Raw genomic sequence first — 23,891 nt, forward strand, 5'->3', positions numbered from 1 at the left:
AAGTTATGTACAGAATTCGTAAACTTAATAAAAATTTTGATTTTTTGTTTAGAACGTTTATTAGGAGACATGATATATGAAAACGAATGAATATCTACAATTAGATGATATCAATTGAGGATGAAATGAAAACGACCCAGAATTACAACTTAATTGCAGATGAATTGAGCTCAGATATCAAATTAGGGAAAAATGGCGTCTGAAAATCTCCCGCCATAATCGCCTAGTCGAGAGAGAGAGAGAAATTATTTGAATGATAGTTTATCATTCATAGATATATTCGTTTATCACCCGAATAAAATGTATATATATAAAAAAGGAGATTATTGTGTTTGATATTCAGAAAAAGAAATTTAATGCAAATTAGAAAGTCGAGTTCCAGTATCAGCGAGTGAATTTCTTTTTGGATGTATTTGACAAGAGGAATAAGAAGATAGGTTGTGCAACTGGGTGTTCAGTTTGTTTTGAAGAAGAAAAGACACGATACTTTTATTATATAGGTGAAAAAGAGAAAACAAAATGAAAGTCTTTAAACACTAAGTTGCAACATATTTCAGAAAGTCATATTTGGTTCATTGGTTAGCATGGCGTGCAAGTGAAGGAGAGGGCATAGGTTCGAAACTCTTCTCTTGCTTTTTATTCTTGTGATTTATTTGTTTTTGTAACAGCCCATGTGACCAAATTAATTGATTGAAATTCTATAGTTCAATTTGGTCCAACAAAGTTAAATTTGTAGTCCATCTATCTTTGTTAATTTGTTAAGGCCCAAGTATAATTCTTTATCCAAGCCCAAGCACCAAGTTATAGAAGCACACTGTTAGTCCTTTAGTTAGAAATTTAACAGCCTGTTTAATGAGTTTAGTTAAACACTTAACGAACTATTAACACTTGTTGATTGTTATTTAGTATTTGAGTTAGATACTTAACGGAATGTTAGTTTTCAATTGTTAACTGTTAAATTTTCTTGTTAGGGACTTGTTAGTGCAAATTTTAGTAACTTTTGGACCATATTGTGATTGTTTGATCTTTAAGTTGAATTGTACATAATGTCAAATAATTCTCCCGAATTACCTTGTAAGCCAAACGTCCCTAACCCCCAATGGCTGTGCAGTCTGACTACAGGCATACATGTTCAGACGGCTCATCCAATTGAGAGACTCGGTTGGGTGACGTATTAACATTTCGCAAAGGTCTAAACTTTCTTAAGCATAATAGAATACAGGGTTTACCATATCCGAGAGACGTGATGTGTTTCAATACTTTCGTTAATGATTGGGTTTAAAAGATAGTTAGGCCCTTTTAAAAAGAGTTCAACCATAAGAACACCATGGCCAAGTCAAGTTGACTTCCATGAACACGTTCGGTTATCCTAACGGTCCAATCCTTTATGTGTTTAAACAAACAGTTCCTTAATTAACAAAGAATCACACAAGCAGGGTGCAATGCTTGAGACCGCGTTATGGTGCAGTGTACTAATCAGCACTGACCAGGTTCCATGGCCTTACTTAGCAGAGGTACAGCTTACAACAACCGTTGTGCTTCAGCATGCACGTATGAAGTTTATATTCTTGGTGACTACACTAACATGGTCTGGGACCGACAATGTACTAAGGGTCTAGTCAGATGTTTCACTACGAAAGAGTCCTCAGTCGGAATCCAAAGCTTGATAGACTTACTACAACTGGTGTGCCTCAGTCGATCTTACGTTGTATCCGATAGACTTCTCTTACCAAGGGGTGACACAGATAGTGTACTCTAAATTGGGGTACACGACTTCCCAATAACAGAGCCAATAACTACGTTCTATTAGTTGGAAAAACGATTGAGTTCAAAGCATAATCGGAAAGCATTTTGACAACATACACAAACCATAATATTATTTTGGCATTATAACTGGTTACATCATAGCATACACTAAAGATTACTACTCGCTAATCATGGCAACAACATCACAGAACATAATGATAGAAGACATTATATAAAGATAAATGATAGAAGTACCAGTAGATTAAACAAGTTTCGAATACAAAAGTGACAACTTCAAACTCCAGACCGCTCCTAATACAATCTTCGGCGTTCTTCTCCGGGTACTAGATTTCCCGCACGGAGTCAAAAACCTTGAAAGTATGACTAATATTGTACAAGAGCGAGAAAGAAGTGAATTGAATTGTGTTTTGGAATGAATGACAAAGACCCTTTAAATAAGCTTGAAATTTGCCCGCAAATGGATGGCAGGCCGTTTGGCAAGCCGCTTGGAGGGTCCGTTTGCCAGGCCAGCCCGTTTAACGTGCCCGTTTGATCTGGGTATATGGTAGGCTGTTTTCCATACTGGCAAGCCGCTTGGCAGTCTTTTTGGCAAGCTGTTTAGCTTACTGATTCGCTGGATCGTAACTTGATTTCTTGTCTTTCACCGTTTTCGCTCTAGAATCTTCGTTTTAGCTCTGATTCTCTTGATTCTTTTTGCACCATCTTCGTAATTACTTGATCTTCAATTTTAACTGACGAAGCGGGTATTTTGCCAATAAAGTTCGAATCTTTCTTGTTTTTAGGCCTTAATACCGGGGTGAATCAAATTAATATTATCAGTATTAAGAAACTCATATTTGCAGTATTTACTGGAAGAGGAATGAGGAGGTACAATCTTAGTGGCATAACTAGAGGCTTGAGCCTGACTGTTAGTTGTAAATGCAGTTTAAGGTGGAGCATGTGTCTTGGCAGATCCTATAGCAAGTGATTTTTATAGTGATGGATATTTAGCTAACTCAAGTCTCTTCAATTGTTCTTGCAGTTCTAACTCCTTATCTTGTAACTTGGTCACAAAACTACTGAAAGGATTGTCTGTTATAAAACAAGTAGTCTCAATCTATTGGACAATTGGATCCCACTTCACCGATAAACCCTCACGAAAACACTGCACTATCTTCTTGTTGGTGAAACTGAAGTCAAATCTCTTAAATTCTGTTAACTTACGATACCTAGCAACAGCAACTTCTAAACTTTCATCTTGTTGGACATCAAACTACTTCCACTCTTTCTTCAAATCCTTACTCTTTTTCTTTCTATACTCAACACTTCCCTCAACTCTGGTCTCAATAGCATTCCAGACTCTGTAGGATGTTGTATGAGTCTCAAATTAATGGAAAACTTTCTTAGAGAGACCTTCTATAAGATGGCTAAAGGACATGCATTCAAGACTATAAGTTTCTCTTTATGCAACAGTAAGCTCTAGTGGAGTTTTAGGTTCTCCAGGTGATTTCTCAAGAAATTTGTATTCCTCTTTCAAACAGTTGTACATTCTTGTATCGATACCATTAAGTGTAATGAGGAATCTTGGTTTCCATTCAGCATAGTCATCTAAAGATTCAAGTCTAGGAACCCTAGTCAAACTTCCTATTTCGTTCTCAGTCTGTAAAAGCTTATGTAAACCAGAGGAAGATGCCCGACTAAAGCTCAATGGGTTTATGAAAAATCATTAGTTTCTGACATTGTATCCGTGTGGTTGTAATACATGGTTGCAACTAAATTACACGGATGCAGAAGACTACACAGATGCAGTAACATGGGCACAAAGTTACACGGATACAGGGTGTATCTGGGTTACAGATGGTACGGTTACATGTTTTAACACGGATGCAATATCGGTTGCAAGGTTACATGAATATGGGTTACAGTTTCTACATAACACGAATGTAGTGATGAAACCATACGGTTATATGTATCTGGGTATTGTATCCGTACGGTTACAGGGTGTAACCGTGTGGTTGTATTCTTGATGATTATTGGGCAGAAACTACACCAAACTAGGGTTTAGGGTTGAGATCGATCTAGCACCTCAACTTTGATCAAAAATCTTAATGTTACACGTTGAAACACTAATTTTCACTTGTTTAACACACTGGATTAATAAAACAAACCTTTTAACGTGACAAGATTTACAGATTATTGATTTCTTTCAAAACCACCAAAACTCAAAGACTAAAACTCAAGTTTGACACACAAAACGGTCGATTAATGATACCAAAAGCTCTGATACCAATTATAGGAATGATTAAACAGTATTAATCGACCAAATCAACAATATCGAGTGCAGTATAACTCATTATTAGGTTTTATATCAAAAACGACTTAATAACTTTTGATCAAATTAAGAAAATCGACTTTGAGATGTAATAGATCAACTAAACTGAGTGCTAGACCTGTAGAGAAATAGAAACACAGCTAGGGTAAAGTAAAGGTTCGTAACCCTAACAATGAATCTGCATTAAATAGGGTCTGCACGTGTAACCGTACGGTTGTAGATTGCAATCATTTGGTTGCGCTTGTATCCATATGAATGCATTTTGCATCCATGCGGTAACACAGAAAGTAAGTACTTCAACAATAGATGCATACAATTAATTGTAAACATATGTGGTCCAGCAGTTGGTGGCCTTCCTCCTTTAGGGGAGGTCAGGAGTTCGACCCCCATTGGCTACATATTAAAAACATAATTTCATCTCTACCATGAAGTATCCACCCATGGAACCTTTCCCATATCATTTGGGGGGAAAAGAGGAGGGGGGTTTTACTTGGTCGTGCCCTTGGATCGGTTTCAAGGTTTCCTCCCGGGCAGTGATGGGGGCGGGGTTATTATCGCTGCATCGGCATAGTCAATATGGTAGATGATCGCAATGGGTGGTTTAGTCCCTCTTGGGTGATCCCAATCACAGTTAAAAAAAATATAAAACGCTAACAACCATAAGTTCGAGTAGTTACAATGTCCATAGAATTCACGAATACATAATAATGAACTAGGGACTTACGTTATGCAGTAATAAGAATGTTGGATCATGAATATGTATTTCTAATTTTGAATATGAGATGTAATCTAAATAATTGTTGTTTGGGATTTTATGATTTAGAGTTGTGTGAATCCATATTTATCAATTTTGGGGTTAATATGTATTTTCAATTGGGGGTGAAAGTGAAGGTGGGGATAAAGTTAGGATGAAGGTGGGGATGAAGGTGATTGTAAAATGACATATTTACCCTCACGTGTTTGTCACATGACTAACTTTAACGGAAAAATTTAACAAAGTTAGTGAGTTGGACTATCCTTGCTCCTCTTGTAATCCACAATGACTATCCACACTCAAAACTGATACTTTGGTTAACCATGTAATATGGTACAAACTATAGGGACTATCCACACAATTTTCTCATTAAAATATAATGACAATTGAAAGACTAAGAGTTGAATGCAAATGAGATTTAACCTTGATTCCCTTTCACGAATTTGGATCTTTCCTTTCCTTTGTCACCCTAAATTCATCATGACAAAGGTCCTTTAAGTAAGTAGAGATGTGTATTAATTAAAATGACACGTGCTTCTCATGTGATATGTTGTATGTGCTTCTGACATGGCATATTCAAGTTATCAACTGCAGCTCACGTGCTTTCCTTTCTTCCTCAAATTACCTGAAGTATTTTAGGGCATAAATAGCAGTTAGCATTATCATAACAGATTGTAGATGATATATAGACGATCTGTACTTGTAATCAATTAATTCAGTTGTACACTTTCTTACCAAAATCTGTAGACTTTCAATTGAATTCTTAAAGACGGCGATTATGGAGATAAATAAATACATGGCGAATATGAACAATCAGATGAACGATTAAAATAAATAAGTCAAAGACAAAATTGAAGGTTTGCTTCTGTAACATTGTTATTTCAAAGAGGATATGCATCGAATGCACAATGGAGGAGAGGGTACCAGCAGAGGCTATACGCGATCCACAAAACTTGAATTTCCAAAATTCAATGGAGATGATGTCCGTGGAAGGTTGTACAAGAGTTACCAGTTTTTCGATGTGGATCGAATTGAAGAAGACGAAAAATTAAGAATTGCTTCCATTCATTTGCAAGACAAGGCACTCAATTGGAACCAAAATTATGTCTATATTCATGGAGAGGATGTAGATTGGACTACATATGCATAAGTGATACAAAAAAAAGATTTGGAGCAGTGATTGATGATCCACTCTCTGAGCTTAAGAACTTAAAGCAAACGAGCACTATAAAAGCTTATTATGACAAATTTGAAAGGTTGATTAATAAATTGGAGGTTAGTGAAAAATATGCAATTAATTTGTTCTTAGGGGGTTTAAAGAAGGAAATTGAATTGGCGGTTAGAATGTTCAAACCAAAAACTCTTGAAGATGCATTGTGTTTAGCCAAACTTCAAGAAGACAGAATTGTAGCAGTCAAGAAAAGAAGTACACCATTTTCCTACACCAAGATCTAACTCATTCACATATACACAAAGAAATCTTTACATCCCGAGTAATACAGTGTCTACAACAGTTAAGCCTCTAATAGCTAATAACCAATTGACACTTACAAACAAACTCTACAACTCACAAACAAATGGCATCAAAAGATGTTTATCACATAAATAAATAGAATAAAAACGAGCCAAAAATCAATGTTTCTATTGTGAAGAGAAGTATACACCAGGGCGTAACTGTTCAGGCCAAATGTATTCGTTGGAAACCATGGGGTTTGAGGACTTAGTCACAGATTTCCATGAAGAAGAAACAATGTTCACTGATGAAGTCGAAACAGTTATGGTGGAAGAACACACTCCACATATCTCATTAAGTGCAATAACGGGGACAAATGCATTTCAAACCATGGGAGTGGTGGGTCAAGTTAATAAACAGATAGTCCATATTCTGATAGACTCAGGTAGCACGCATAACTTCCTTGACTGGGAAATGGAAAAAAGATTGGGTTGTGTATCAAACCAAGGTGTATCTATGAAGGTATTCGTGCCTGGTGGTGGTAATTGCATATAGAGTCTGGGCTATTGCAGGAATTTTACTTGGCATATTCGAGATGAAAAGTTTACTATTGATATGATTATATTACCAATAAAGGGTTGTGATATGGTTTTGGGTATCCAATGGTTAGAAACCTTGGAGATATTGTGTGGAATTTTGAGAAACTGCAGATGTCATTTCAATACAAAGGCAAAAGAGTTTATTTGAAAGGCAGTACTTCCACCATGTCAAGGTGATACTCTACCGCTGAGTAATATCCCTTCCCTGCCCCTCATCGAGAAATAGAACTGACTAATCCTAAGGCAAAGGGTCGAGAAACTCAATGACAATATTCTTGAACCACTTGAGGTCGGGCAATCTTTTCGCACTATTACGGATATGAAAATAATGGGAAAAATAGGATTCAGTTGTCAACTGTCCCTATCGGAAATTAGGATTGACTACGGATTGAGCCATAGCACATGGTTTCATAAAACCACACGATTTTCCCTTTCTAAATCAAATAATTGGGGGTCCAATGGGCAAGTGGTAAAAATGTTCAAAAAAGTACACAAGATACTCAAGTGCAGTTAAATGCATTATGTGTGTGTATGTATCCAACAACATTGTTTAACATGGAAATTTCTTCAAAAAGTGTTGTAGGAGGTATAACACAATATCCAATTCTTAATGTTTTATTACAAGAATTTCATGATGTTGTTGAAGTCCCGACTCAGTTACCACTAATTCATTCATGTGACCATTGAACAACGTTAGAAGAAGGCACCCAACCTATTAATATAAGACCTTATAGGCATCCCCCAAGTCAGAAAGATGCAGTAGAGAAAATGGTGACCAAATCGTTATCTATGGGGGTGATTAGACCAAGCCAAAGTCCTTTCTTATCTCCAATAGTTATGGTAAAGTTGATTACAAACAAATTAATGCTAAAACAATTAAAGACCGGTTTCCTATACCAATAATTGAAGAACTCATTGATGAATTACATGGCTAAACTTGTGTTCTGGTTATCATCAAATTCGTATGTACGAAGCTGATATTGCTAAAACAGAATGTCAAACCCATGAAGGTCACTACCAATTTTTAGTAATGCCATTTGGTTTAACTAATGCTCCAGTAACGTTTCAAGCGTTAATGAATCACATTTTTAAGTCATATTTGAGGAAGTTCACCTTAGTATTTTTTTGATGATATACGTGTGTATAGTGCTAACATTGAAGAGCATGAATATCATTTGAGGTTGGTTTTATCCGAGATGAGGAAACATACTTTGTTTGCCAAAATGTCAGTAAGTTATTGCAATTTCAAAAGTTGAATATCTTTGCCATGTGATTTCGGCTAAAGGTGTTGCTACTGACCCAACCACGATTGAAGCAATGGCTAATTTGCCCGAGCTAAAAACTATCAAGCTATTAAGGGGATTCTTGGATTTAATCGGGTACTACCGACGTTTTATACAAGGGTATGCCAACATAAGTGCACTACTGACTTAATTAATGAGAAAGGATTCTTCTAAGTGGACCGAAGATGCATGTAGGGCGTTTCAGCAACTTAAACACATGAGTACACATGCTCCGGTTTTGGATTTTCCCGACTTTGACAAGGAGTTTACCATTGAAACGAATGCCTCGAGTATTAGAATTGGTGCGGTGTTACAACAAAGTGGGCATCCGATTGTATTTATGAGTAAGACTCTATCATTATAACACCAAAGTTTGTCTACATATGAAAAATAACTTTTAGCCGTTATTATAGCTTTGGACAAATGGCGGGGCTATTTGTTGGATCGACACTTCAAAATTAAGATGGATCACATAAGTTTGAAACATTTGTTGGACCAAAGGATTACCACACCAACTCAAATTCGTTGGTTACCCAAACTGTTGGGCTTTAACTATGCGATTTCTTATAAAATTGGCATTAAAAATGGAACTGCAGATGCTCTTTCAAGGTTGGAAGGGTCCAGTCAATTATGTGCCATACAAACTTCAACTATTTTTTGGTGACTTTACCCAAAGAATCAAAGATAGTGTATTACAAGTTGGTGACTTACAAAAATCATAGTGCAACTACAGAATAACAGTCCAATGGTTACAAAATATAGAATGTTCAATGGTGATTTGGTTAGAAAAAACAAGTTGGTTGTTGGTGCTAATGACAGTTTAAGAAGAGATATAATCTAACACTTCTACAATGACTCATTGGGGGGCCACTATGGAGTAAGCTCAACTACACAAACGATAGCCACATGTTATTAATGCCACCATGGACTTCATTGAATCTCTTCCAAATTCACAAGGTAAAACTATTATATATGTGGTGGTTGATACGTTAAGCAAATATGTCCATTTCATGGCATTATCCCACCCAATTACAGCTGCAACAGTTGCTCAATGCTTCTTAGACAACATCTATAGATTACATGGGTTACCAAAATCAATTGTGAGTGATCGAGATAAGATATTCACTAGTTTATTTTGGAAGGAATTATTCAAGTTACTTGAGTTGAGTATAAAATTATCTATTGCCTACCATCCCCAAACCGATGGTCAGACAGAGGTTGTTAACAGAAGTTTAGGGTGTTACTTACGATGCATGACTCATGATCGACCAAAAGATTGGGTTAAGTGGTAACCTTTAGCAGAATTTTGGTCCATAAACTGGAAGATTTACTTATGAAAGCTAAAAAGTATTGCAATGGACCAGCAGTAAATGTGAAAGTTGAACTGTCCCAAAAGAAGAAATCTGCTGGTGGTCCATTCAGACGTTATCTCATCATTCTACCTGATCATATTCCACAGTTCAAATTTGAAGATATTCCTATCCTGTTCCCTGAAGCCTGTAAAGTTAAGCATGAGGAGCTCTCTGAAGAAGAAAGAGAAAAGAAGAAAGATAAAGATAGCTAGCCTACTGCTTCATTAAATTACCTTTTGCACTATTTCATTTTCATTGTACTGTACTGTGATTAATATATAATGAATATGAAATATGAAATGACTTAAACTTCAAAATCATATCAGTTTATAAGATATAGATAACTCAGCAAAAGATCCTAGAAAATAAACCTCAAAGGGACAATTTCACTGCTTATTTTTTTTAACTCCCTTAGTGTCGAGCCTTAGTGTTTTCTTTATGAGTCATAGGTTTTGTCATCATCTTGTGCGGACAGCATAGGTTTATTTAAGTTTAGACAGCATTGTTTGCTGTGTCAAGTGTTTCAGTATGCTACCTGGTCTATCAGCACAAGATAGACCGCATTCTTCAACCAGCACAGGATGTGTGCCCAGCAAGTATAGAAGATCAAATGAACCAGTTGAAGAACCAACATAGCTTGTAGCAGCATACCACACTTAGACAATTATGATCCATTATAAGCATAATAGTTTTCTGAGTGGTCTACATCAATTGTACTATTTAACAGCAGTTGAATACAAAAGTTGAACAGAAAAGGACACGCGTCGGCAGCTGACAAGTGACCTTACAAGATCACGTGGGAATGCATAAGTTTAACGCATGTGTAGACATAGGTTAATACTTTTTCAACGCCTAGGGAACCCAACATTCTGTTAGTTTATTCAAATAGTATGTCTAAATCAATTTTGCTGATGGTGTTGTTGACTCAAGTACAGATATTCTATGTACCAGTGGACAATAGATCAATTACCTGGTTAATAGGACTTCTATAAATAGATAACTCCACTATTGTAAAATGTAGTGGTGTGGGTATTAATTAAATAGAGTCCAAACCATGTAAAGTTTAAGATATCCTCTCATGCTATTTTAGGTGTAATCTGTATCAACCAACTATTTAATCCGCCTTAGAATAGTTGTGATTCTTTGAGATTTATATTAATGAAAGAATAAGTTGAAAATTACCATTGACTCTTATTTAATTACTTGTTTAAATACACTTAATTGCTACATTATTAGTTTAAACAAAAAGAAATTGTATTCACCCCTCTATAATACTTCCTGGTGTAAATTCGGGACCACCATTTATATGATATATATATATATATATATATATATATATATATATATATATATATATATATATATATATATATATATATATATATATATATATATATATATATATATATATATATATATATATATATATATATAAGTATAAGTATATGTCGAGTCCCCAAAATATTTAAGGATTTAATTATTACAAAACAGCAAAATATGTACACTAAGGTGTTATGTGCAGTCAGCACAAGTTTGTTTATGTATAAACAGTAAATATTGTTGTGCCGAGTTTTAGTATGATGCCTGGTCTACCAGCACAAGGTAGACAGTACTCTTCAGTTAGCACAGGATGAGTGCCCAGCAAATCATGAATATCAAGTGACTCAGCATAGAAGAACCAGTATAGCTGGTAAGCAGCATAATACACAAAGACAACTATGCTCCATTACAAACATAGTGGTTTCCTGAGTGGTCTACATTAATGGTACTATTCAGCAGAAGTTAAAGACAAAGTTAAATAGAAAAGGACACGCGTCGGAGGCTGACAAGTGACCTTACAAGATCACGTGAGAATGCATAAGTTTAACGCATGTGTAGACATAGGTTAATACTTTTTCAACGTCTAGGGAACCCAACATTCTATTTGTTTATTCAAATAGTATGTCTAAATCAATTTTGCTGATGGCGTTGTTGACTAAAGTACAGATATTCTATGTACCAGTGGACAATAGATCAATTACCTGGTTAATAGGACTTCTATAAATAGATAACTCCACTATTGTAAAATGTAGTGGTGTGGGTATTAATTAAATAGAGTCCAAACCATGTAAAACTTAAGATATCCTCTTATGCTATTTTAGGTGTAATCTGTATCAACCAACTATTTAATCCGTCTTAGAATAGTTGTGATTCTTTGAGATTTATATTAATAAAAGAATAAGATAAAAATTATCATCGACTCTTATTTAATTACTTGTTTAAATGTATATTATTTTTTTAAACAAAAAGAAATTGTATTCACCCCTCTATAATACTTAATGTTGTTAATTCGGGACCACCATATATATATATATATATATATATATATATATATATATATATATATATATATATATATATATATATATATATATATATATATATATATATAAGTATATGTTGAGTCCCCAAAACAATTAAGGATTTAATTATGACAAAATAGCAAATGTGCAGCCAGGACAAGTTTTTTTATGTATAGACAGTAAATATTGTTGTTCGAGTGTTTAGTATGCTGCCTGGTCTACCAGCACAAGGTAGACAGTACTCTTCAGTTAGCACAGGATGAGTGTCCAGCAAATCATGAATATCAAGTGACTCAGCATAGAAGAACCAGCATAGCTGGTAAGCAGCATAATACACAAAGACAGCTATGCTCCATTACAAGCATAGTGGTTTCTTGAGTGGTCTACATTAATGGTACTATTCAACAGAAATCAAAGACAAAGTTGAACAGAAAAGGACACGTGTCGGTGGCTGACAAGTGACCTTACAAGACCACGTGGGAATGCAGAAGTTTAACGCATGTGCAGACATGTGTAATACTTTGTCAATGCCTAGGGAACACAACATTCTATTTGTTTAATTAAATAGTGGTGCCAAACCGAATTGGGGTGTTCCTGCAAATAGCTACCAAAGAGGAAAGAATAGAGCACGCTCTCTGATGCAGTTGTCCCCACAAGTACAGACATCCTATGTACCAGTGGACAATAGAACAATTACATAGATAATAGGACTGCTATAAATAGAAGTATCCCCTATTGTAATAACTAGTGGTGTGGGTTTATTTATTTAGAGTCCAAACGTGTAATAGCTTCAAATATCCTCGATAGCTATAACTTAGGTTAATCTGTATCAACCAACTGTTATTCTACTAAGAACATTTGTAATTCTTTATGATTCATATCAATAAAGAATAATCATTGAAAATTACCTTGGACTCTTATTTAAATTACTTGCTTGAATACTGAACTGTAATAACACTTAAGTTAATCAAAAGAATTGTATTCACCCCCCCCCCCTCTCCTATAATACTCATGTTGTTAATCAAGGGACCAACAACTGGTATCAGAGCTTCAGTCTTGATAATCTCATATCTTGGATCTGAATTCTCTCATGGCTGCATATACAAACTCAGCTTATCTTGAAAATGGCTCATCCAATAGACCATCTAAGTTTGATGAAGATGATTATGAAACCTGGAAAGCTAGGTTCCTGCTCCATCTTAAGTCTATTGACCTACTCATGCCTGACATTGCTACTGATGGTCCATTCATCCCTAATGAAACAATTAATAGTGTTCATGCTACAGCAGACACTCCTGCTATTCCTGGCAGAGAGGTGGTTCTTCCCCCATCTAGATGGGTGGATGAGGACAAACGTCATGTTGGACTTGACCCTAAGATCAGAACCTTGATAGCTATCACATTACCTAACCATTTGTTCAAACTAAATAAGGGAAAATCGAATGCTAAAGCTATGTTAGACTATCTTGATGTTACATATGAAGGTATGGATGAAGTTAGGCAAAATAAGATTATAGCTTTAAAAAGAGAATATGAAATGTTCTTTGCCTACAAGAGTGAGACCCTTAAGCAAACCTTCATTAGGTTTAATTCTTTAGTTGCTGACTTGCTTATCTTAAAAATCACATATACTGATTTTGAACAAGTCAACAAGTTCATTGACTCACTGCCTGCTAAATGGAAACCTGTTACTGACCCATTAAGAACCACTCAGACTTTAAAGAATTTTAACATGTCATCTCTGTATGGTACACTTTGGAACCATGAGAAGGCAGAAGCTAAACTTGAACTTAATATGAGAGAAAACTTTAAGTCTGCCTCCACCACTTCTAAATCTACAAAGTCAGATGATACTGCTCTTGTTGCTGCTACTAAAAAGAAAGCTCAAAAGGCTTTACTGGTTAAAAAGCTGATGGCGAAGAAGAGTCAGCTGAAGAGGAGGATAGTGGTACTGGGTCTGAGGAAAGCAGTGATGATGGTGATGTTGAAGGGTTTGCTGAAGGTATGGCTTTGCTGGCTAGGCAGTTCAAAAAAATCAATCATAGTAGAACCAGCAAGCCATACAAAGGAGTAAGAAGCCAAGTGCTAGGTATGGTAGTAAATCAGTCAAGGGCCCCAAACCTGAATGTTACAACTGTGGAAAGATAGGACACTTTGCAGCTGAATGCATGTCCCGAAAACCTTCATCACATGCTAATTCATTTTCAAAAGCTGACAAGTACAAGAACAAGTACAAGGCAATGAAAGCCCAAATGAAGGAAAATTCAAAGACGGATAAGAAGGAGAAGAAACCAGAGAAGGTGCTAGTTGTTTAACATCATGATTGGGATGAAACCAGCTCATCTTCATCTTCTGATAGTGAAACTGATGAAGATTGTGCTAGTTATGCTTCTGGTAAAAAGCTGTGTTTAATGGCCAGAGAAGTAGAGGAGTTCGTAGAGGAAGAAAGTGGTAGTACATTTTTAGTTGATATGAGGGAAGCTGATGAGAAAAGAGATTCACCTCAATGGAAATCTAAAATGCTGTATAAGCTTGATAATTTTCGAACTTATACTGATGATGAAAAAGCTGAAATGTTTGACTACCTGAGAATTGACTTAAGCAGAGGCAGCAAACGTGAAGAAGATTTCAAAACATAAATTAAATCTTTAAATGAAAAACTTAAATGCAAATATGATGAAATTAAGATTTTGAAAGATGAAATTTCTAAACTTGAAAAACAAAACTATGCTTTAAAATCTCTTCACTCAGATGCAGCAGTAGTTCAAAACCAGCTTACTGGCCTTAAAAAACTGGTAGCCTCTTGGAGTTTGTCTGCTCAACGCACAGCAAAGTGCAATAATGAGCTACCTGCCCAAGTTGAGGCATTCTTTGCTGGTGACTATGTTGCTGCTGCTACTCATGCTGAAGTTACTTTCATGGACCCTGTGCTTGAAACTGATCCTGAAGCTGTCTTACCAAATATGTTTGCTAAGATAGTTAATGGTAACAAGGTCTTTACAAATAAATTTGCAAGACCTACAGCTAACCCACCACCTGCCATGAAAGAGATAATGGAGGATGAAGAAAGAGCAAGAGAAGCCAATACCTCAACTGATGAGACTACTGACCCCTCTAGCATCTACTACATGACTCCAAAGGAAAGACGTATTAAAAGGGAAATCACTGAAAACAATCGAAGAAAAATTAAATCAACTGATTCCCCTTCTTGTTCGAGTTCCACCAATGCTAAGCCAGCTGATGAAAATCCTACTGGTCAACCAGTAGCAGCAGAAAAGCCAGTAAAATGCAATACAGGCAAGTCCAAGGCAGCAATCACAATTCATATTGGTCAACCAGTATCAGCAGACAAGCCAGTAACTTCCCACATTGGCTCTTTAAATGACAAAGGCAAAGTAGTATACCATGAATATGGTACTGGTTCCAAGAAGAAAGCTGCCCTTAAGGGAAAAGCTAAAGTGAACCAAATTGTGGAATCAAGTGTTGGGTCATCTATCATCGAGATAATGACTGTTAAGCTTGACTAGCTCATTGCAACTATAGCCGAATGCAGACCTGATCTTACTGCCCCTATTAAGTCTGTGTATGACCAGTCACCAAGACCAAAAGTGAGAAAATACTATAAATGTGCTAGCAAGTTTCACTTGGCCAATCAGTGTACTCAAACCTAACCCCCATTTGCTGCAGCCTCTTCAAGTAAACCAGCAGAAAGGAAGAGATCATCAAAGATGACCCTTCCAGAACCCATCCTTAGATGGGTTCCTAAAAAGAACTAATGTCTTAGCTACTGTGCAGGGCATTTGAAACAAACAAATCTGGTATCTCGACAGTGGATGTTCGATACATATGACTGGATGTAAGTCCCTGCTGATGGACTATCAAGAAAAATATGGTCCAGTCGTTTCATATGGAGATAATTCGTTGGGTTATACAAAGGGTTTTGGTACTTTAACAAATAGGAATGTTACATTTTCAAATGTGGCATATGTCGTTGGGCATAAACACAACTTACTCAGCATAAGCCAACTGACAAGCAAAAGTAAGATAGTCCAATTCAGAAGGAAAATTGGCACTATTTTTGTGCAACGTACATCTTTTACCCTCAAAATTTGTATATAATTCAAACACTACAAATAAGCACACACAACTAACGAGCACTTAGAACCCGGTCATTATTGCACTTCAATGTAAGTATTCTTATCAAGTTCATCCCAGGAGAGCGGTGTAAGTCGAATATTTGAAACTATCAATTGTCGTGGGGTTTGTTTGATTGGGGGGTTTTGATTGATTGTAATTAACAACTAAAACTTTCACAATTAAACAAACTTAAACTTAACAAGTAAACTAGTAGCAAGAAACAAGTAACGAAGTATTAAGACTTAAATCAAATTAACTAAGAAGTGTTCACTTATCTAATCCTCTCCATGTTTGGCTTGCCCCATTTTGCCCAAATTGCTATCACACTAATAGTTGAACTATTAAATATTTAGCATCACTATTAAACCTTAAATCAAATAACACTCCGCGAATTCACATATGCATTGTATTCAAAGATCAAGTTAAGCATGATTTGGTCATTGAGATTATGCTTGGGTTGAAATCACTTAAAACCCCCAACTATCGAAACCATTTAAGATAATTGGCACTACTATGTTGACTAAAGGCCAATTGAAAACCAACCTAGGTCAAGAACACAATCACTTGAAATTCCTAAACTAGCTGTCTAGATCACCTTAGGTGTTGAAGCACACATTGATTCACATCTCAAATCACTAAGAGAGCTACTCAACATATGTAATCAAAGTCAAGCCTAAAACAAACTCATATCAATGAATCTTTAGCTAACTCAATAACACAAGATCATGTAATTCATTCAAACAACATTACTCAATTGATTTTGGGGCAAACACTAGCAGTAGAGATTCATAGATAAGCAAACACAAGAGATTTAGCCAATCATGGTAAGCATAGAAACATAAATAATCATCATCTTCAAGTTATTACAAGAAATAGATTCAAAATATGTAAAGTAAAGTGGAAATTACAACCAAAAATTTAGAAGAAGAAGATCTAGAGCTAAACAATGATGAATCTAAAGCTAGCTTCCTTGAATCTACCCTTAAACACCAATGGATGATGAAATTAGGGTTTTTTATGTGAAATTTGGACTTAAGACAGCTGCTCTCTAAAGATGCCCTATGAAAAATGACCTAATCTCGTTCCTTTTATAGTGCTAAAAATCTGGGCTGAAACAGCGACAGGAGCGCCGCTTTTGACTCAGGAGCGGCGCTTTTGGCTTAAATGAAGAGTAGCGCTTTTGATCAGGAACGCCGCTTTTGGCAATATTCTGGAACGGCGCTTTTGCTATAGGAGCACTGCTTTTGTCTAGATAGGAGCGGCGCTTTTGACTTTAGGAATGGCGCTATTGCTAACTGATGGAAAATGGAGCTGAAATGTGTATAAGAATGTCGCTTGTTATGTTGGTGCGGCGCTTTTTGCTCCACATGAGCGGCGCTCTTAGTTGAGGAGCGGCGCTTTTTGAGCTGAATCCCGCACTTTTCCATTACCTTAGCCAATTTTGCCCAAGATTTGGTAAACTTTGCACCAAATCAAGTCCTTAGCTCTTAAATTACCATTTAGCTCAATAGCACACAAAATAGGCTCCAAGATCGTCAAAAACCGAACAAAGTGAGGGAGATATTGCGAGATAAAACATATATAAATGGAACGATATCAACCCCCCTACATTTGAATCTTTGCTTGTCCTCAAGCAAACAATCGATAAAACAAGCTTTGGTGATAGAAAACAAATAAGTGAACAATGCCAAAGCGCAAAAACTTTGGGCACAAATTGATACCTTCATGAATATGCACTTGATGGCTAAAGAGTTCTCCAAAAACTTGCACTTACTTAGGATGAAGCACAAACATCATCTTCTTCTTCTAACATAAGCTCAATGCAAGCTTCACATAATATCTTCACTAATCATGACTTCAAATCTTCAATCCTCAATTACTAACACAAACACATTTCAAGCTTAAGTCTACCCGAACCAATCATTCCCCCGGCCAAAGTCAACTTCATCTTCGAGAAGGTCATCAAACATCAATCACAAAGTATCAAATCTACACAAACTCAACTTAGACCTCCTTGACACTGACCAAATATGTAGGATTCACGGGATAGCCATAAACTCATCAAACTAATCAATCACATCAAATCTCCCAATCAATCATAATCTAACATAAAACTACTCAAACAAACCAAAGGTGTACCCAAATGATGTAACATGCATCCCAAAGTGAATAAGGGCCATGAATGTCGTACAAATCATCACTCATCAAGAAATACCTCGTGCAAAGAATACGCTTCCAAAAAGAATGCTCACCTCATCAACCCGCGATAGCTATCCATCTTCCACCTCCATGCCCCCAAAACACCTATTTTCGTCAATTCCAAATAATAATCGTCAATTCCAATAATGGTCGTCAATTCCAAATAATAATCATCAATTCCAATAATGGTCGTCAATTCCAAATAATAATCGTCAATTTCAAGTATAGGGTTAAGGTGGGTGTGCCAAAGGTAAGGGACTGGGTACCCCACCTTTATTGGTCACCCGAGCACGAGGTAACCGGCACTCATTAAGCTTTCTATCACAACTCTATAGTTTCTCTCATAGTAGGGCGAAAGCATTGACGGAGGTTCGTGAAATTAGGGCCCTACGTGGCTAAAAAAGAGAGTCCGCCAATTCCAAATTTTGAAGCACTAGGAAGACTTTAACTTCCTTAATAAGGATTGAGCTTGACTTAGGAGAATTTACTCCCAAGCTTGGAACAAACATAACTTGGAAGACTTTACTTCCAAGTTTGGAAGACTTTACTTCCAAAATGAAACATTGTGAGTGTCAAAGCTTGAAGCTTGTATTCACTCATCTACTTCCCACATAACAAGCTTTATGTTTTTTTTTTAAGAAAAGGTAGGAAGTAGTTACTACCTTTTCGTTAATTGATTGCACAAAGGTGCCATAGCTTTTGGCTATGGGTTGTGTTGTATAGCAACACTAGCACGAAGCCTTTGCTCCTAAAAAGGATAGCACTTTATGAAGCTCGGTGGCTCCTCTTCTCACGGTATGATACATCGGTTGAAACATCGTGAAATGATGAGACAACCGATGTCAATATGAAATGGTGTAAATTATGAAGTCTCCTACACCAAGTAATGCGAAATTTGGGAGACTTGACTCCCTACAATATATGGACTCGATTCATCCAGAAGTGTTAAAGCATGAAGCTTTAAACACTTAGTTTTGGTACAATTGCATGAAAGACTTTAACTTTCAAGCACAAGTTTGATTTTTTCACAAGATTTTATCATTTTCGCACAAAATCATATGAAAAGTGAAAGACTTCACTTTCACTTGTGAATTGCAAGTATGGAACAAAATGAAGACTTTACTTCCTTAAGTTTTGAAAAACAAGGAAAAGACTTTACTTTTCCCAAAAATTTTGAAAATTTTACAAGTTTTAACCATTTTAGGGTTTATGATATGAATTAATGTGATGGTTAAAGACTTGTTCCAAAAATTTGTTCGACAATGCAAGCTTCAAACTTTGTAGCGTATGTGATACGTTTACTCAAAAAAGTTCAAAATGGCCCGATATTAGTGTATGCAATGCATTCATTGCATTAAAACGATAGAATAAGTGAAAATGAGGGACATTTTGAAATAGAAAAGTTGAGAGAAAAGAAAGTAAAAATCGGTTAAGATCAAATGATCTTTGTTGTCACCATTCAGGTAATATGTAGTCACCAAGGTTGTATGCATGTTGTTGTACCACTTGTTGAGCCAAAAGAAGGAGCCAAGTGCATATGGAATTCCCTACAATTGAAGTATGTGTGACGACCCGGAAATCTCCGACCAAATTTAAACTTAATCTTTATATATTTCGACACGATAAGCAAAGTCTGTAATGTTGAGTCTCGAAAATTTTGGAACTATGTTTATATATTCAATTGACCTTTGGCAATTCCTGACGATTCACGAACCACTATTTGTAAATAGATACGTATATATTTAAATATGTAAATAATAATTTGAAATATTATTTGAAGTAATAAATGATTAAATTGTTATAAATAAATATATAAAATAATACTAAGTAATGAAATATATATATATGAATATTATTTGTTAAAAAATATAATAATTGAAAACAATGTACAACTTAATTATGAGAAATAAATATAGGTTATAACTAAATTGTTATTAAAATAAATCTATATTTATTTATTTACTTATAAATTATCAAAGGATTTTTATCTTAACTAGCCATCACTTTCTTACTTTCACAATCACACCATCACATAATCAACCCAAGATAAAAACTAGGCTACTTTATGTTATCTTTCATTTTCTCGGCCATCATTCTTGCCTCCCACTATCGAACATATATATTATATATAAATAAGATATATACACTTGCATTGATTGTATCCAACCAACACATTCCATCACTAGTCTTGGCACTGTTTTCTTTTGTTTTGTTTTTCTGGTAAATAATATCATTCGAGTACTTATGCATATTACCAAAAACATTCACCACATGCTTCTTTATTATTATTATTATTAAATTATTATTATTAATCCTTATTAATCTTTAGAGAATTATAAATATATGTAGGTGTCTAGTAATGAAGGTACAATTCCACCCATTTATGTTCCCTTTCTGTTTAACTCACCATCAAATAATCCACATCTACTACATCACGAATCATCAAAACCTTCACTATGTTTAATTGAATGATTTGCTTGATTTATGGGTTCTCTCAACTTGTAGTGTGATATTTAATTAAGATATTATATTTAATTATTAATTTATTATATGAATACTTGGAGACAACACATAACCCACTAATACTCATAACCAATTTTGTTACTGTGTTTGTCTTGGTAATATGAATTATATGGATGGTACACTCACCACTGCTCACTTTTGTCTCAATTCATCACCATCCACGTTCTTGAATGCAAATTATTGATTTCAATTTATATTATTTATGATTACTTTTAATTGCAAGTAGGATATTTTTTTCTTCCTTTTCAACTTTCCTCTTTTATATATATACATACATATAGAACAGAGATACAACACTTTCCTTCTCTTTCTCTTGCTACGAACAACTTATCACTTTTCCTTCTTGTTTTTCTATGAAACGAAGCCACCATGATAACCACCGGAGCTCCACAACTTAAACCACCATCAACACTAGACCATCACCATGGTTGTCACCATTCAAACACCACCCAACCATCACAAACTGCTGCAGCTATGGTTGTTTTCTGTTCTACAGCTGTGAAACCATCATTGTTGCCATCTGCTACAGTTGTATTGCTGGTACTACAAGCTGTAAGTTTCTGTTTTTAATCATGGTCAAAAACGCACCCCAACAACACCTCTATACTGCTATATTCGATCCTCTTATCGTATGTTGATGCTACAGTCATTGAAAACACCACCCACGACCACCACACTAAAACACCACCACCACAGTCATCATTAAATCACCATTAAACCACCACCGTAAGAATCCAGCTATTGCTTTTATTATTATTTTTTCTTCTCAAAACAGTCGCGAAACCACCCTTTTATGCTTCCTTTTCTCTTCGTGTCTGCTACAGTCGCTACTGCAGACTATGTTCCTGTTTCTATTCGTGATAGATAACCACATCACAACCATCATCATCGTTGTTGAATTATGCTGTCGCCGTAAGCTTTTACTCTCTGTTTAATTCCGAACTAAACCTTGAAAACCCATTTATATTGTCACCTGCTAATGATATACGGCTGTTTCTTTTACTATTGCAACAACGAATTTAGATGATTATGGTATAACAGAACATGATAGGTGATGGAGTACATGATAGTGATGACCGAGATGATAGTTATTTATGTTGATAGAATGATGATGAAACTGTATCATGAAGACAGTGATGAACGTGATAAGCGATGACGATGATGAAAGCATAATGATACGATGAGGGATTGGGATGTGGCCGTTCACTGTTACGCTTGGTGATGACCGTCTGCTTTTATTGAACCGTACCACAAATCCCACAAGTATTGGGCTTAATCAGTAGTAGACTAGGTTAAATGCTCTTGGGCCTATTTTAATTGTTGGGCTTAACATGTCTAATAATATAATTGGGCTAATAAACTTCATTTAAGCCTTGTTAAATCCTTTTTGATAGTGGGCTATTAGTATAAGGCCAAGCCCAATAGATGTTGGGTCGACTATTCTACTGCCGCGACGTTTGTTCCTGTTTTCGAATGAGTGATGGTGAGACGAAGAATGATGATGGTGGTAACTAACAATGAGGAGGATACGTATGCATAAAGATAACGATGATGAATAATAAAAATTATGATTAAGATTAGGATTAAAATTATGAAACTGTGAATTTACGAAAAACAAATTAAGATGATGATGAAATGATGTGATCAGAATGATGATGCTGCATTGATAAATAATATGTGTTGATGATGATGATTAGGAAGATGATAAAGGGTATGATTTTATGTCAAATAAAGTTATAATTTTATGTTGTAGAAGAAGAACAGTCAGTTAAACGGATTATATAGTTTTAGTTCGTGAACTAAATCTGAAAAGCAAGATTGATGAGATGGTTAGGGGTGTTGTGTTGGGTTACCATGAGGTCGCGGGTTCGAGCCCGGGCATAGGCATTTATTTTGGAACTTTCTCTTCTTGAGAGGTAGTTATTATTATTACTCTTATTATTATTATTATTATTATTATTATTATTATTATTATTATTATTATTATTATTATTATTATTATTATTATTATTATTATTATTATTATTATTATTATTATTATTATTATTATTATTATTATTATTATTAGTATTAACATTATTATTAATATTTTTATTATTTTTAATATTATTACTATCATTATTATTACTTTTACCATTATTATTACTATTACAGCTATATTATTATTACCAATTAATATTATTTATTACAATAAAAGTTAGCTATATAAAAATATACTTAATAAAACTATATTTTATAAATTATTTATTTAAAGTATATAAAATAAATATATTTAAGTTAATAAAGAAACACGTGAATTACTAAAATAACAGTTATATTAATACGTAAATTTATTCGACTTCCATTATACGTGTTAATAAATATATAAATGATATAGGTTTGTGAATCCAAGGCCAACCCTACATTGTTCAGTTTCGTCGTATGAATATTTTTACTACAAAATATCGTATTGTGAGTTCATTTGCTCCCTTTTTACTCATTACATTTTTGGGCTGAGAATACACGCAAATGCTTTATTAACTGTTTTACAATATTTATATGCGTGAGTTCATTTGATTCCTTTTTACTCTTTACATTTTTGGGACTGAGAATACATGCGCTGTTTTTATAACTATTATATTAAATGCCTTTACAATCTATATTTTGGAACTGAGAATACATGAAATGATTTTATAAATGTTTGATGAGATAGACACAAGTAAAACATTCCTCGAATGAATTATTATGCAGACAGAAGTTCTGTGGATTATTATTGAATTAGTTGGACGTTATAATTGCCACTAATTGTTGTGAATATTTCCCCTGATTATTATTGCTTGGTAACCTAAGAATTAGAAACGGGTATGGCCCTAATTCACGCGAATCCTAAAGGTAGCTACCGGGTTTAACACCCCCACCCAGAATGTTCACTAGACGGAAGAGCTAGTGGGCGTGGTTTTTAGTACTTCGAAGTTTATATATTATACAGACGAGATGTTCTGTTTTGGGGTTATTATTGATGCTCATTATATGTTAAGGTCGGTTACCAAGCTAAGCAATGAATGCAAAGTGAATGTTATGTAACGAGAGAATGATTTTATACACAGGTTATGTGTATGATATTTTGTACACGAGATATGTGTACGGTTACTAAGATTTATGAAAAAGGATTTCGAACACGAGAAAGGTGTA

Source organism: Rutidosis leptorrhynchoides, chromosome 2 (genome assembly GCF_046630445.1).
Source record: "Rutidosis leptorrhynchoides isolate AG116_Rl617_1_P2 chromosome 2, CSIRO_AGI_Rlap_v1, whole genome shotgun sequence".
Lineage (NCBI taxonomy): Eukaryota > Viridiplantae > Streptophyta > Magnoliopsida > Asterales > Asteraceae > Rutidosis > Rutidosis leptorrhynchoides.